Source organism: Lynx canadensis, chromosome D3 (genome assembly GCF_007474595.2).
Source record: "Lynx canadensis isolate LIC74 chromosome D3, mLynCan4.pri.v2, whole genome shotgun sequence".
Lineage (NCBI taxonomy): Eukaryota > Metazoa > Chordata > Mammalia > Carnivora > Felidae > Lynx > Lynx canadensis.
Genome location: NC_044314.2, coordinates 77,145,445 through 77,161,158, shown reverse-complemented (window position 1 = coordinate 77,161,158; position 15,714 = coordinate 77,145,445).

Genomic DNA, 15,714 nt, shown 5'->3' with positions numbered 1-15,714 from the left:
TAGTTTCATTTCTAAAGTTTAGGACTTTGATCCATTTTGTAAATGGTGTAAAGTAAGGGTCCAATTTCATTCTTTCGCATGTGGATATTTAGTTTTCCTAGGATGGTTTGTTGAAAAGACTGTCCTTTTCCCATTGAATGGCCTTGGTACCCTTGTTGAAAATCAATTTACTATTTGTGTGAAGGTTTATTACTGGACTCTCTATAATATTCTATTGGTCTATATGTCTGTTTTGATGTCATTGTCATACTGTTTTAACTATTATAGCTTTGTAGTAAATTTTCAAAGTTGAGAAGTGTGACTCCTCCAATTTTCTTCTATTTCAAGATTGTTTTGGGAGTTCCATATGAATTTGAGGATTGGCTTTTCTATTTCTACAAAGACTACTGGAATTTTGTTGTTTTTTTTTTTGTTTTTGTTTTTTTTTCAATATATGAAGTTTATTGTCAAATTGGTTTCCATACAACACCCAGTACTCATCCCAAAATGCCCTCCTCAATACCCATCACCCACCCTCCCCTCACTCCCACCCCCCCATCAACCCTCAGTTTGTTCTCAGTTTTTAACAGTCTGTTATGCTTTGGCTCTCTCCCACTCTAACCTCCTTTTTTTTTTTTTTTTTCTTCCCCTCCCCCATGGGTTTCTGTTAAGTTTCTCAGGATCCACATAAGAGTGAAACCATATGGTATCTGTCTTTCTCTGTATGGCTTATTTCACTTAGCAGAACACTCTCCAGTTCCATCCACGTTGCTACAAAAGGGCATATTTCATTCTTTCTCATTGCCACGTAGTACTCCATTGTGTATATAACCACCATTTCTTTATCCATTCATCAGTTGATGGACATTTAGGCTCTTTCCATAATTTGGCTATTGTTGAGAGTGCTGCTATAAACATTGGGGTACAAGTGCCCCTATGCATCAGCACTCCTGTATCCCTTGGGTAAATTCCTAGCAGTGCTATTGCTGGGATATAGGGTGGGTCTACTTTTAATTTTTTGAGGAACCTCCACACTGTTTTCCAGAGTGGCTGTACCAGTTTGCATTCCCACCAACAGTGCAAGAGGGTTCCCGTTTCTCCACATCCTCTCCAGCATCTATAGTCTCCTGATTTGTTCCTTTAGGCCTCTCTGACTGGCGTGAGGTGATATCTGAGTGTGGTTTTGATTTGTATTTCCCTGATAAGGAGTGACGTTGAGCATCTTTTCATGTGCCTGTTGGCCATCCGGATAAGACTACTGGAATTTTGATAGGGACTGCGTTGAATCTTTAGATTGCTTTGGGTAGTGTTAACATGTAACAGTATTAAGTATTATCCATGAATATGGGATTTTTCTATTTATGTTTTTAATTTCAGCAATATTTTATAGTTTGTGTACATCTTTCATCTTCTTGGCTAAGTAAGTATTTTATTATTTTTTTTTTTTTAAATTTTTTTTTTTTCCAACGTTATTTATTTTTGGGACAGAGAGAGACAGAGCATGAACGGGGGAGGGGCAGAGAGAGAGGGAGACACAGAATCGGAAACAGGCTCCAGGCTCTGAGCCATCAGCCCAGAGCCCGACGCGGGGCTCGAACTTGCGGACGGCGAGATCGTGACCTGGCTGAAGTCGGACGCGACGCTTAACCGACTGCGCCACCCAGGCGCCCCAGTATTTTATTATTTTTAATGCTATTGTAAATGGAACTGCTTTCATAATTTCCTTTTCAGATTGTTCATTGCTAGTATATAGAAATACAACTGATTTTCATGTGTTGATCTTATACCTTGCAACTTTGCTGACCTTGTTTATTAGCTGTAATAGCTTACTTGTGGATTTTGACATTTTCTCTACATAGGATCATGTCATCTGTGAATAGAGATAGTTTTATCTGTTCCTTTCCAATTTGGATGACTTTTATTTCTTGCCTCATAGATTTGGCTAGAACTTCTAGTACAGAGTTGAATAACAGCAGTCAAAGTGGGCATCCTTATCTCATTCCTCATCCTAAAGCTTTCAGGCTTTAATCATTGCATATGAAGTTAACTGTGGAATATTCATAAATACCATTTTTCATGTTGAGAATTTCCCCCCTATTTCTAGTTTTCTAAGAGTCTTTATCATGAGAGGGTGTTGAATTGTCAAATGCCTTTTCTGCACTAATGGAGATGATCATGTCGTGGGGGGTGCTTTCATTCTGTAAATGTTGATTTTCTTATGTTAAACCACTCTTGCATTCCTGGGATGAATCCCATTTGGTCATGGCAAATAAGCCTTTTAATGTGCTATTGAGTTTGATTTACTAACTTTTTTGTTGAATGTTTTTGCATCTATATTCATAAGGAATATTGGTCCGTAGCTTTCTTGTGATGTCTTTATTTATTTACTTTCATAAAACTTTTAGAAGTTTATTTATTTATTTTTTGAGAGAGAGTGTGAGCAGGGGAGGGGCAGAGAGAGACGCGGATAGAGGATCCGAAGTAGGTTTAACAGAGAGGCCGATGTGGGGCTCAACCTCAAGAACCTCAAGATCTGAGCTGAAGTCCAAGGCTTAACCGACTGAGCCACCCAGGCACCCCTCTTGGGATGTGTCTTTAACTGGCTTTGGTATCAGAGTAATGCTGGCTTCTTAGAATGAGAGAGGAAGTGTTCCCTCCTCTTCAATTTTGGGGAAAATTTGGGAAGGATTGTGTGGGATCCAAGGAATTTAACAAAAATCCCCTACCCCTGGACAAGCAGAGCAAGACTAATTCCATTTTGTGCTACACCCACCATCTCATGTATAACCCCCACATGACCTGCTTATTGCTTAAGACACTCCCCCACCCTAGTCAAGCTGCTGAGCACACCCTTACTGGAAACCGACTCAAATACGAATGCGGAACCCCTAACGGCCAAAGAATGTAAACCCTGCCTTTTGCCCGCCAAACTTGCACGCAAATTCTGACCAGAGTGATAGGCTAGTTCAAACAGTTACTATAGGATAAATTATAATTCAATTGGCCACTGCGTGTGGACTGGCATGACTATGCAACTTTCTGTGTGTGTTACAATCTCATTGGCCACTGGCCCCTATAAAACTGCTACGCCTTTTAACCTAGAGGTCCAAGTCCCTGCTCCTCTGTGTCGGGTATACTTGGGCCCAAGCTTGAGCTTGCAAATAAACCCTCGTGCGTTTGCATCGGTATCGGCTCCTTGGTGGTCTCTTGGATTCAAAATCGGGGGCATTACAGATTGGTGTTAATTCTTTGTTCAATAGAATTCACTGGTGAAGCCATCTGGTCCAGGCCTTTTCTTTATTGGAAGATTTTTCACTACCGATTATGTTGCTTTACTTGTTAGAAGTCTGCTGAGATTTTCTATTTCTTCTTGGGTCAGTTTAAGTAATTTGTGTATTGTAAGAAATTTGTCCATTTTTTATAGATTATATAATTTGTTGGCATTTAGTTTTTATAGTATTCACTTGTAATCCTTTTCATTTCTGTAAGGCCGTTATTTAATGTTTTTACTTTCATTTTCAATTTTAATTATTTGTCTCTTTTACTTTGTTGGTCCAGTTAAAGCTTTGTCAATTTCACCTATCTTTTCAAGGAACTTCTGGTTTTATTGATTTTGTTTTTCCATTTTCTACTTTATATTCTAATTTTTATTATTTTCTTCCACATGCTAGCTCTGTGTTTAGCTTGCTCTTCTTTTTCTAGTTGCTTAAGGTGTAAACTGTTACTGATTGGAGATCTTCATTTTTTTAAGTTTATTGATTTATTATTTTGAGAGAGTGCATGCGTAGGGTAGGGACAGACAGAGAGGGAGAGAATCTCAAGCAGGCTCAGCGCAGAGCCTGATACACAGGTCTACTGTGTGAGCCTAATATGGGGCTCAATCCCCCAAACTGTGAGATCATGACCTGAGCTGAGATCAAGAGCCTGACTCTTAAGCGACTGAGCTACCCAGGTGCCCTGAGATCTTTCTTCATTTTTAATGTAGGTATTTATAAGGATAAATTTCCCTAGAGTACTGCTTTTGTTGTTGCCCATAAGTTTTATGTGTATTTCATCTTCATTAAAAAAAAAAAAAATTTTTAAAGTTTTAGCGCACAAGCCAGGGAGAGGGGCAAAGGAAAAGAGAGAAAATCTTAAGAGGCTCCATGCTCAGCACAGAGCCCAATGTGGGGTTTGATCCCATGACCCAGGGTTCCTGACCTGAGATGAAGTCAAGAGTCAGATGGTCAACTGAGCCACCCAGGGGCCCCTCATTTTCATTTCTGAAAGACTTTCTCTTAGAATTATGAGACAATTTGGAATTCCTTAGAATTTTGATCCGGGACTTGTTTATTTCAATACTTTAGAGATGTTGCTCCCGTCTCCTGGTTTGAGTTGTTTCTGATGAGAATTTTGTTGTCATTCTCACTTTTGTTCTGTATTCTCCTCCCCACCCCACCCTGCCCACCATCACCACATGGCTATTTATAATTTTTTTATCATTTTTTTCCAGCAATTTGATATGAGTTCCTTGGTGTAGTTTTCCTCATGTTTATTCCACTTGGGGTTAATTGAACTTCTTGGATTTTGGGGTTTATAGCTTTCTCCAAAATTGAAAAAAAAAAAAAAAAAAGCAACCAAACAAATCTGGAGAATAATTTGGCCATTATTTTTTTAAATGTCTTTTTCTATTTTTCATCATTCTCCTCTGACACTCAAATTGCACATATATTAAGCTATTTAATGTTGTCTTATAATTCACTGATGCTGGTTTTTCTTTTTTTTCTGTTTTTCATTTGTTGGTAGTTTCTATTGTAGGCTGTTTTTAAGTTCACTGATGTTTTCTTCTGCAATATCCAAAGTACTGTTCATCCCATCCAGTGTATTTTGTATCTCAGACATCATAGTTTTCATTTTTGTAATTGTGATTTAGGTCTTCCTTCTGTCTTCCATTTTTTCTTTCAACATGCTCATGTTTACTTTTTTTGGATATGTAGAATATAATCACTTTTTAAACATTCTCGTCTACTATTTCTATTGCTTACATAATTTTTGGGTCTGTTCCTATTGATGGAATTTTCTCTCCTTTGTGGGTCATATACATATTTTTTACTGGATACCAGACGTTGTGTATTTTACACTGTACTTTGTAATGTAAAATGTACATTTTGTGCATTTTGTTGGATATTTTGTATCATTTGTTTTCATTTAAATATTCTTGAGGTTTGTCCTGTGACAGTTACTTGGAAATAGTTGGATCTTTTTAAGGATTATTTTTATGCTTTATTAGGTGGATCCAGAACATCCTTTCATCTGTGGCTAATTTGCCCCTACTTGATACCTGAGAACTCTAATTGCTGCCTCATGTGTTAGCATGTCTTTTTATTCTGATGGTGACAGTATAAAATATTCCTGGCCATGTGTGAGCTCTGTGGATTGTTCTTTCTGCTCCTTTCTTCCAGTTCTTTCCTTGACTTTGATAATTTCTCATACATATGTACTAAAGTCAAAGGTGAGCCTTTGCAGATCTTCAGTGATCTTTTGCTCTCTGAAATTTTCTTCTCTCTTACTCTGTCCCACAATTCTAGGCATTTTGGTCTTACCGAACCATGCACTCTCTTCAACCCAAGGAAACATCTGGGTTCTGTTGTTTTTTTTTTTATTTATTTTTATTTTTTTAACATTTTCATTTATTTTTGAGAGACAAAGACAGAGCATGAGTGGAGCAAGGGCAGAGAGAGAGAGGGAGATGCAGAATCTGAAGCAGGCTCCAGGCTCTGAGCTGTCAGCACAGAGCCCGATGCGGGGCTTGAACCCGTCAACTGTGAGATCATGACCTGAGACAAAGTTGGACACTTAACTGAGCCACCCAGGTGCCCCTGGGTTCTGTTCTGTTCTCTCTGATCCATGGTCTGGAAACTCTCTACATGTTGTAGGTTGGGGCAATTGTACGGCTTACTTCATTAGTTTTCCTTCTCTCAAAGATCACTGTCCTGTGCTGCCTGTTGTCTGAGACAGGTCTGAGACCTGTTGTTTCATAGATTTTTTTTTTCATAATATCGGATTTTTAAAAAATGTACATAGACTCAGGCCAATTTCTGGGTCTTTGGTAGTACAAAATGTACGTAAATATGGAGAATAGCACGTTTGCATATAACTCAGGCATATAAAGTCATTTGTGGTTGCATGTTCTTAAGAGACGATTCCTTTTCTGGCCCTTCAGAAGTTACCTCCATCTATCTTCCCTCTGTTCCCTATTTCAGTGCTGAGTAAAGCCACTGGCTCTAGAGGCTTGCAGACAATTTTCCCAATAGTGTTTCCCCACAATGAGCTCTACCTTTTCTGCCACTTCAAAAGTTCCTTAAGTTTGAAAACGTTCAAACTGCCTGCTATGAAGTACCAGTGTCCGTTTGGCATTGTATACATTCTGGATCTATAATTTTCTAAAGCCTTAATGGTCTTTCAAACTCATCCACTATCCTGGAGCACCCCTGTTTCAAGTCCTCAGGGCTCTAATCTTGGAGCTCTCTCTTGATACCTGTTCTTCAGCCTAGTCTCATCATAGACAAGCATTAACACAGAACAGTGATGTAGCAACATTTTAGTTTTGTGTTTTCAAACTCAAAAATTATTATAAATTGACAGATGATTTGGAGTAGGGAAGTATTAAAGGTGTTTTGATGGCAGAGTGGTGACACAGATAATCACTGCATTGGGAGGTAGATTTTTTTGTTTTAATTGTTTAAGGGGAGAGCTTTAATCTCCTTTTTATTCTGTCAGAAATATGTTGTCAGTCCATTATTTTCTTAGTCCATTAATACTTAATATAATTATTGATATCATTGGTCATTTTGCTATTATCTTCGTTTTCTCTTTTCCTGCCTTTTAAGCAAATAGTTTTTAGTATCCCATTTTAATCCTCTTATTGGCTTTTAAAGTTATTCTTTTGCATTTTATTTTTACTATTCATTTTATTGTTAATTTTTTGGAGAGAGCACACATGAGCAGAGGGAGGGAGGGAGGGAGGGAGGGAGAGAGAGAGAGAGAGAGAGAGAGAGTGAGTGAGTGAGTCTCAAGCAGACTCCATGCCCAGCACAGAGCCTGACGTGGGGTTTGATCTCATGACTGTGAGTTCATGACCTGAGCCCAAATCAAAAGTTGGACACTTAACTGACTGAGCCACCTCATCTGCATTTTCTTATTTTTTAAGTATTTGCTTTAGGGATTACAATATACATCCTTAACTTTTCACAACTTGCCTAGAGTTACTATTTTACCAGTTCACAAAAATATAAAAATATTGCAACCATATAGGTCCATTTACCTACCACCCACATTTTATTCAATAGTTGTTACAGGTATTATATCTTCATATATTACAAACCTCACTATACAATGTTAAGTTTTTTACTCAGTTATAGGTATATTAATGAAATTTAGAGAAAAGTCTTTTATATTTAATCCATTGCCAATTGTATTAGTTATCTATTGCTGCATAGCAAGTTACCTCATATCTTAGTGACTGAAGACAATGATAAATACTATTGTCCAGTTTCTGAGAGGCAGGAATCAGAATTGGCTTAGCTGGGTGATTCTGTCTTGTGGTTTCTTCGAATGAGATTACAGTCAAAATAATGGCCAGGGTTGCAGTCATCTGAAGGCTTGACTCCAACTGGAGGATCTGTTTCTGAGTTCTCACATTACAGCATATTGATGGCTCAGTTTCACGCCGTATAGACAGAGCCTCTCTCTATAGCTGTTTTGAGTGCCCTCATGAATATAGCATCTGACTTCTCCCAGTGTGAATGATCTGAGAAAGATGAAAGTGGCAGGGTTTGTTTTTGTGTGCGTTTGATAAATTGAGATATGACTCTCATGCCATGAAATTCATACTTTTAAAGTATACAATATTCACCAAATTATGGAATCACCCCTTTCCAAAAGGTGGATTGTTAGCAAGTGCAGTTACTGCACTTGTTAACTGTTATTCCCACTTCACTCTTCCCCTGGCAAACAATAATCTCCCTTCTGCCCCCATGGATTTGCCTATTTTTGACATTTGATATAAATGAAATACTTTATGTGGTCTTTTGTGTCTGGATTCTTTTATTTAGCATAATGTTTTCGAGACCCATGTTGTATCATGGGTCAGCACTTCGTTTCTTACCAAATAACATTCCATTGTATGGACACTCATCAGCTGAACATTTGGGCCCCACCTTTTGGCTATTATGAATAGTGCTATTGTGAACATTTGTGCACAGGTTTTTGTGCTGATATAGATTTCAAATTCTCTTGTGTATATAACCACTAGTGGAACTGCTAGATCATATGGTCACTCCACGTTTTACGTTTTGTGGAACTGCCGAACTGTCCTCCGAAACAGCTGCACCATTTTACCGTCCCACTAGCAATGTGGGAGTTCCAATTTCTCCACATCCTTGCTGTTATTGTCTAGCTTTTTAAATTTACTTATTTTTAAAAATATTTTTAAAATGTTTATTTATTTTGAGAGAGGGAGAGAGAGAATTGCAGGCAGGCTCCACGCTTAGTGTGGAACCTGATGTGGGGCTCCATCTCCAGACCATGAGATCATGATCTGCGTTGAAATCAAGAGTCAAATGCTTCACAGACTGAGCTGGCCAGGGACCCCCTCCTGCCCTGCTTTTTAAAATTATAGTCATCTTAGTGGATGTGAAGTGCTATCTCATGACTGATTTGTATTTCTCTGGTGATTAATGATGTTGAGCGTCTTTTCATGTACTTATAGGCCATTTATATATCTTCTTTGGAGAAATGTGTATTCAAATCTTTTGCCCACACAAAAAATTGAATTATATTTTTATTGTTGAGTTGTAAGAGTTCTTTAAATATTCTGGATACTTAATCTTTATTGGTGATTTACAAATAATTTATCCCATTCCTTGGGCTTTTTATAGTCTTGATTGTGTCTTTAAAGCATAAATGTTTTAAATTGTGATGAAGTGCAATTACCTATTTTTTTCCTTGGTTGTGTTTTAGGTATCATGTCTAAAAGAATCATGCTTGGGGTGCCTGGGTGGCTCAGTCAGTTAAGCGTTTGACTTCGCCTCAGGTCATGATCTCATGGTTCCTGAGTTCAAATCCTGCATCAGGCTCTGCACTGGCAGTGCTTTAGATCCTCTCTCTCTCTGCCCCTCCCCTGCTCCCACTCTCTCTCTCTCTCTCTCTCTCAAAAGCAAACATTAAAAAATATTAAAAGAATCATGCTTAATCCAAGGTTATGAAGATTTATGCCTATATCAATGTCTTTAGTGACCTAGCGTTGGAAATCTTATACTGTCATTTCACATTCTGTGGTGGCCACACAGACCAGTCCTGATAGCGTGGGAGGGGACGATATAGAGAACATAAATACCAGGAAGAAAGGATCACTGGAGACCATTTTGAGATTAGACTGACTTCTTAATTCCTGTAAATCTGGATTCCCATCTGGGCTCATTTCCCTAGACCTGAAGAACTTTTTAGTAATTCCTGTAAAGTAGGTCTGCTGCTGCTGACAGTTTATCTGAAAATGTCAATATTTTACCTGCATTTTGAAGAGTATTTCCACTTGGTATAGGATTCTGGGTTGACATGTTTTACTTTCACACCTTTAAATATGTTTTCTCATTGTCTTCTAGTCCCTGTGACTTCTGATGAGAAGTTTGCAGTATTTCATATAATTGGAATGTGGTTTCTTTGTAAAGCGTCATTTTTATTTTGGTGCCCTTAAGATTTTCTATTTTTAGTTTCCAGCAATTTGACTATGAAGTTCTTGAGTGCAGCTTTCTTTTTATTTATTCTGTTTGGGGTTTGTTGTGATTCTTGAACTTTCTCCACGTTTGGAAAGTTTTGGCCATTATTAAAAAACAAAAAACCTGAAGCACCTGGTTGTAGAGCATGTGACTCTTGATCTCAGGGTCCCGAGTTCAAGCCCCACGTTGAGTGTGGAGCCTACTTAAAGAAAAAGAAAATCCTCTTTCTACCTAATTCTTTCCCTCTTCTCATTCCAATTATGTATTTGTATGTTAGACTGTTTGTTGTTGTCCCACAGATCAAAGATGCTCTGACCATTTTTTCAGGGTTCCCCCCCCCCCCCCCCCCCCCGTTCTTCAGATTGGATGTCTATTGTTCTATTTCAGGGTTGAAAAACTGGATCACTCCAGGCCACATCTGTTTATCCCTATTCATTTACCATAGTTGCTTTCACACTACAGTGGCAGAGAGGAGTAGTTGTAATGAAGACTTTTGACCCTCAAAGCCAAAAGTATTTACCATGATTCATCCCAGAAAAGTTTTACCAACCCCGCTCTTTTTCAAGCTGAATGATCCTTTTTTTTTTTTTTTTTAATTTTTTTTTTTCAACGTTTATTTATTTTTGGGACAGAGAGAGACAGAGCATGAACGGGGGAGGGGCAGAGACAGAGGGAGACACAGAATCGGAAACAGGCTCCAGGCCCTGAGCAGTCAGCACAGAGCCCGACGCGGGGCTCGAACTCACGGACCGCGAGATCGTGACCTGGCTGAAGTCTGACGCTTAACCGACTGCGCCACCCAGGCGCCCCACAAGCTGAATGATCCTTTAACAGGTCACTGTCAATGTGTTGTTAATCCCACCTACTGAATTTACTTTCAGGTCTTGTATTTTTCAGTTTTATAATTTTTATTTGGTTCATTACTTTTTCTCTGCTGACAATTCCTCCTTGTGCATTCATTATATTTTCCTTTATATTTTTTGGCATCATTGAAATAGTTGATTTAAAAGTTTTAAGTGTTAATTCTAACATTTGGGTCATCTCAAAGGCACTTTCTGTTAGTGCCTCTTCTCTTTGGTACAGATCACATTTTCTTGTTTTTCATTATGTGTAGTAATTTTGAATTCTCTCCTAGATACTGTAGAAGTTCTGAAGACTATTTTGAAAACAGGCAGTTAGGTTGGCTGACCTCAGACTAAAAATTTGATTCCCCTGTGCCGTGCAGCAGCTACTCCTTTTAAGTTCTTCTAGTTGGCTGCTTGGAGTCTGCTAAGTGTGTATTTAGAGATAAAAGATTTAGGCAGAGTTTATACATAGAACATGGACCTCTCTGGGATTTACTCCCTCATTTTTTAAGGTGCTAGGGTCATGCTAAACCATTTCCTTTGGTGGCTGAAGCAATAACCAGGTCCCCTGGCACCTGGGACCTGACCTCAGGCAAAAAGCCATGAACATGGGAACTCACCCCGTGACATTTCCCTCCAACCGTCAACTAACTCCCTTTCAGTTTCTCTCCAGTTTGGTTGCTCTTCACTGCCTTACAGTGGTGGTTTTCTTCATTTTCTTGAGAATTTATAGTTGTCACTTGTGGGAGGGTTGAATGAATACTTCTACCCTTAGCAGAAGCAGAATCTTCTTTACTGCTTTATAGAAGACACTTTCTAGATTTTAAAGTTATTTTTAGCAGGAGGATTGGTTTGAATTACAGCCCACCATTACTGGAGATCATAACAGCAGCTGACAGTTGTTTTCATTTATTTTTATGGTTTGTTGTTTTGTTTTAATGACAGCAATGGGGGATTCATCATTTTAACATTAAAATCTGGTTGCTTCAGATGCCTCAAAGAGAGGTTTTGTTTGGTCCTGGCCCCTCCTTCTAGGGACTCCTGATTTGTACAAGAACAGTCTTTCAGTTAGTCCACACGGCCATAACATTACTGGGAGGAAGGCCTCGCATTATGCCTCTGAACAGCAGCTGGGTCAGAACAGGGCCCCGGGCAGCCCAACTCCAGCTCTTCCCTGCCTAACAGGGTTGGTGGTCACTGACCTCCAACAGGACGCTGTTTGCGCAGTGCCCTGTTTACGGGCCCTCCACCCCCTTTGTTTAAGCCACACAAGTCCTATCTACAAAACCTGGGTGGGACTGCTTTCCGATAAGCTGGGCAAGGAGGCAGGAAGATCTGAGGCAAATTATCTGACCTTGAAACTCCTTTTTCTGGTGTGTAAAATGGATAATAAAATCTGTCTTCCCTGTATCATGAGGTTTTATTAAAAATACGAGGTGATTACCATCTTGGCCCCCAGAGGTGGAACATGCGCTGGATTTGGGAAGATCCAGGCAGAGGTGGTTGCAATGATCATTATTTGCTTTGGGCGGTGGTTGGGCTTCAAATGTTTCGCACCCAGTAGGCCAGAGAGCCGTGACAGAGTGTCTAATGACTTAGCTGTATTTTGAGGGTGGGGACTATCTGTAGTTCTGTGCTGGAGAGGAAGTACAGTGGTTAAGGTCACAGGCCAGCTTTTAGAGCAAATTCTGCCACTTGCCAGATCTTGGGGGCTTGGCGAGTTCCTCTGTAAAACTGGTGGCGGTAGTGGCACTCACCTCAGAGGACTCTTGTCAGGCGAGGCGGTCCTCATCTCTGGGGTCTGGCTATCACTTGCCAGGACTCTCTCCATCCAATTTCCCGGTGTTCAATGACCTGTCCTGGCCCTCTGAGCTCTGTCTGGATCATGGTTACGTTTTCTCCTTGCTTCGTGTCCTCTTCCACTTTGCTAGCCTGGCAGTCGTGTCCTTAGCCACACTGGCAAGAGAAACGTTGGGCAAGGCTCAAGACAAAGACGAGGCCGTTCCTCCCAGTTACTGCCAGGCCATTCCTCTGCTCATTTGGAACAGAGCCATTCAACCAGTTATTAATCCACTACAACAATGACGTGTGAGCATCAGTGATACTCAGCCCTGACTTCCCCACCTTGTCCCTGAGGATAATTTTCCAAATGCTTGCTGGCGCAGAGGCGCAGAGAGAGAAAGGCATTCTCACTTTTTACTTACACTGGCTCCTGTTCCCCTTCTATCTTGTGGACTGCAGCCAAGTGGCTTAGAATGACGCTGCTCTTTATTTTAAAACAGACTGCAAGTTTGGCCCACTGAGTCTTTTGTTCCAAAGGTGTTCAAGAAAAGCCTACAGAGTTGGGAGCTACTACAAGCCCACAATGACTGAAGGGGTGGTTTCACAGTGCAGCGGTTAACTTTTCCCTCAAAACACATAGCAGGACTCTAAAGTACACCAGTGTAAAAGAGGGCATATGTGGCGTTTATTACGGAAAAGAAATGTACTACAAAAAAGTGAAAACGTCACCAGTGGTTGTTTGCAGAATCTGGTTACAGGTTGATACCCTTGGCCTAGGCGGCCAAAATGTTTAAGGACCTATTAGGCAGAACCTATCCCAACTGTGTTACTGGAAAGACTAATGTGGGGACACGTCACGTTTCTGTTGTGAGCATTCTGCTCAGTCTGGGCTGCAAAAAATTAAGGCCGAAGCTGCCTCATAATGAATGGCTAAGGGAAGGCTCTAAAGGTTCTGGGAGGCCATTCCTTAAACTTAGCCAGGGAGAGGCATACCGCTGGGTCCCACCCAGACATCCCAGGATATGCAGATGTGGGAAACTGCTACACACTCCCACCCATCATCCCTGCTTTGTATCAAGTCCTTCGGTGCTTACAGGAAAATGTCAAGACCCTGGTCTGGCCTGGTTTTATGGTAAAGATCCTATTACCTACGCAGAATCCATTCTGTTTTGGAAGACTGGACTAGGATTCAAGTGCCAGCTCTCTCTTCACGTCTCAACAGTGGAAAGATAACCAGTTTCTTCAGTGATGAACTGGAAGCATTTACAGAAGCTGTGGTTGTTTAGATAATGAAAGTGTGACATCTGTTTAAATAGGGTTATCTTAATTGTATTCTAACTCCATGAAGACTGGTAAATTGTGTGGAATACACGAAAACTCAATAGACCAGTGTAGTGCCTAGTATTTATTTAATATTCTATTCTTTAAAAGCTAGATTTTTAAATGTTTATTTGTGAGAGAGTGCACATGATTGGGGAAGGGGCAGAGAGAGAAAGGCATAGAGGATCTGAAGCAGGCTCTGCACTGTCAGCACAGAGCCTGATGTGGGGCTCAAAGTCACGAATGCGAGATCATGACCTGAGCCAAGGTTGGACGCTCAACCCACTGAGCCACCCAGGTGCCCCTTTAATACTTTAAATAAGGCATTGTTATCCCCAAGGTTCAGAGGGGCTTTGTCACCAACCCCAGGCCACATGTGGCTATGTGAGGCTAACTGCTGACGATGCCTTACCACACAGAATGTCATGGGAGTCACTCTCCTGCCTCTCACTATTGCCCTCACCTTGGTATTTAAAGCCTCGGGGAATGTATGTTTCTATCTTTAAGACATCCCAGTTCTTTTTTAGCTGCTCTACTGGCTAAACCAGAACTCTTCTCCTTTATCTTTCCTTTCTCTCAGTTCTGGCAAATAGCTGTTCAGGTCAAAAGCTGAGGGGTCTCCTTCCGGTCCCCATCCTCTCCATCCAGTATGGCAGAGGGTTCTTCCCAACCCTTAGTCCCAGCCACCTTGCACCGGGACGGCACAGCAGGGGACCTGCTGGCAGAACAGCTCCGTGAAGACCACGGTGAAGGCCAGACCGGATGGCAGCAGGGGGACACATTAGGTGACATCCAGTGGCACAGGCCCTGATTGCACCTGTGGCTGTTGAAAGGGCCAGGGCAGTGGAGAATGGGGGAGGGTGTCTCTCCATTCCCCGAGCTTCTGGGTAGGGCTGGGGCTCATGGCCCGAGCTGCCAGCAGCCTTGGGGAGGGCAGCACTGTCTCCACCGCTGTCATCCATACAGTGCTTTGTCATCTTGGAGGCCAGCGGTGCTCCTTCCTGTACCAGCAGGTCCTTAACCTCTCTTTTGAAATTAGCTGTCTACCCTCCCCAGGAAGCTGCGTAAGTGGGCACAGCAGCCCAGGATGTGCTACTGCATACCCACCAACTGAAGTATGAGGAAATCCACTGTCTCTAGGGGAAAAGGTTCAACTACAAAGGCCATAAGTTAGGTACACGTGCTACCTGCATCTCAAAGTCCAGGCGAGCTGTGTGAACGGTCTCATTAGAAGGTGGATAGGTAGAGGCACCTGGGCAGCTCAGCTGGTTAAGCGCCCAACTTCGGCTCAGGTCATGATCTCGCGGTTCGTGAGTTCGAGCCCCGTATCGGGCTCTGTGCTGACAGCTCGGAGCCCGGAGCCTGCTTCAGTTTCTGTGTCTCCTCTCTCTGCCCCTGCCCTGCTCGCACTCTCTCAAAAAGTGAATAAACATTAAAAGAAAATTAAAAGAAGGCGGATAGGTAACTTGCTTGGAGCCAGTCTATTTGGCAAGGCAGAGGAACTGGCACTCAGAACCCAGAGGCTGGGATGCCGGCATGTGGCCACCCTGCTGCCCTCTCTCCATCTCTTTGTTCTCTGGACACCCCTTCCTTTCTTTCATTCCTCACGAGGCAAAAGCCCACTGGTTGGCATACTTCCCGACTCCCAGTCTCAAGCCTTGTTTCCTCTCCCTAACTTGGTTCCCGTTCCTCAGTCTTTTTTTTATTTATTTTTTTATTTATTTTTTTTATTATTTTTTTTTTCAACGTTTATTTATTTTTGGGAGAGAGACAGAGCATGAACGGGGGAGGGGCAGAGAGAGAGGGAGACACAGAATCGGAAACAGGCTCCAGGCTCTGAGCCATCAGCCCAGAGCCTGACGCGGGGCTCGAACTCACGGACCTCGAGATCGTGACCTGGCTGAAGTCGGACGCTTAACCGACTGCACCACCCAGGCGCCCCTCCCGTTCCTCAGTCTTGTGGATCTAGTGAGGATCCCAGGACTCAGTGGGGGCTGGAGCAAGCTCACGGACTCCTCTATTTCAGGACCACT